The sequence below is a fragment of the Pseudophryne corroboree genome, chromosome 6 (assembly GCF_028390025.1).
Source record: "Pseudophryne corroboree isolate aPseCor3 chromosome 6, aPseCor3.hap2, whole genome shotgun sequence".
Lineage (NCBI taxonomy): Eukaryota > Metazoa > Chordata > Amphibia > Anura > Myobatrachidae > Pseudophryne > Pseudophryne corroboree.
The window spans coordinates 497436005-497437645 of record NC_086449.1 but is presented as its reverse complement, the minus strand read 5'-3'; the positions used below and the strand labels follow the sequence as shown (position 1 = coordinate 497437645).

Genomic DNA, 1641 nt, shown 5'->3' with positions numbered 1-1641 from the left:
AGCAAAACACCATTCAAGCCTATACATCCACCTACGATATAGGCAAAGGAGGGGGAATGCACCTGACTCAAGCGCAGTGGAGAATGATTTCCGTCTTGTGCAAGGTTCTCCAACCCACACGTGAAGTCAGTTCAGACACTGCCAACTTGAGTCAGGTCATTCCCCTCATCAGGCTTTTACAGAAGCAGCTGGAGAAATTTAAGGAGGAGCTAAGACGGAGCGATTCCGCAAAGTATGTGGGACTTGTGGATGGAGTCCTTCATTCGCTTTGCCAGGATTCAAGGGTGGTCAATCTGTTGAAATCAGAGCACTACATTTTGGCCACCATGCTCGATCCTAGGTTTAAAGCCTACGTTGTATCTCTCTTTCCAGCAGATACAAGTCTGTAGAGGTTCAAAGACTAGCTGGTGAGAAACACCTATTCATATGTGTATACTTACCTAGACCATTGTGTTATTTTAAGGTATAGTATAATTTGGTGTGCTGAACATAGTATCTAATTTAAAGTGATCTGTCTGATTCGCAAATATTAATTGATACATTGTATAGGTTAATACAGGCAAAGTACAGCTCACCTTACCAAGGGATACTATTGCTACTCGTAGCCCTTTGTCTTTAGACCTACCCTTAGCTCACTTCTAGACTATAATTAGCAGTGTACTAAGTGTATTCATGTTTATACACAAGTTTAGTTAAATTTGTGCCTAATGAATGAATGGTTTTTGGCCATAAACATACTTGGTGTCTCCAACTCTTATATGGTGTAGAATTTGCTTGACGCTTGAGACAATCTGGAGATTCTCACTCCCATTTGACCTATTTAGCATAAATAATAATATAATCTTTTCTATAATTTTCTTTCGGCTTACTATCTTTCTGTGGACTCTCATCCATGATCCAGGGCGCACAACACCACGTATGTGGTGGTTTGTTGCGCCTTGCCTAACGTGGAAAGCAGTTCCACATATCAGATTCTCTTTCCTTATTATCTACATTCTCTACCATTCTTATATAGGTGCACTCTCATTGGTGTACAGTTCCTCTACTGTCATACCACGCTGCCAATGCCCGATCTCGTCCGATCTTGGAAGCCAAACAGCGTTGGGCTGGGTTAGTACCTGGAGAGAAGACTTCCTGCGAATACCTGGTGTTGTAGAGTAGAAACTATTCCCTTTATTTGAAAGGTGACACCAACAGCAGTATCACCACTAACCTTATTTCCCCTTTCCCTTCTCCTCTCTCTCTTTTTCCTATACATATCAGTTCAGCGTCAGGCTTTGATAATATAATTATTATACATCCTATATGTGCTTACTTGGACTAACTGGCAACCAGCAATGTGTATGGTATTGACCTAACTAAAGCGGTCTTTGAAGACACATCAATCACAACCTTGACCTCTCCCTGGTCCCATTAATACAGAACCTCTGTACTGGTCAGGAGAAACGGGTGTTAGACAATCAGGTGTCTACAACCTTCCTAATCACTCCCAGTGAAAAACAGACCAGAACATTTTAAAAAAATTTCATAATTTTCTTTATTCACATTTGGATCATATATATGGGTAACTGCATTTTAACTTTGAAGAATAAAACAGATGTTTTAAACAATTTTCGATACATATCCGAGGAATTTTCCTCC

At 40.4% G+C, this 1641-nt stretch overlaps 1 pseudogene; it reads left to right on the top strand.

Annotated features, from left to right (window-relative positions):
* Positions 1-1040: 1040 nt before the first annotated feature.
* On the top strand, positions 1041-1159 carry LOC134936849 (5S ribosomal RNA; annotated as a pseudogene).
* Positions 1160-1641: the final 482 nt, after the last annotated feature.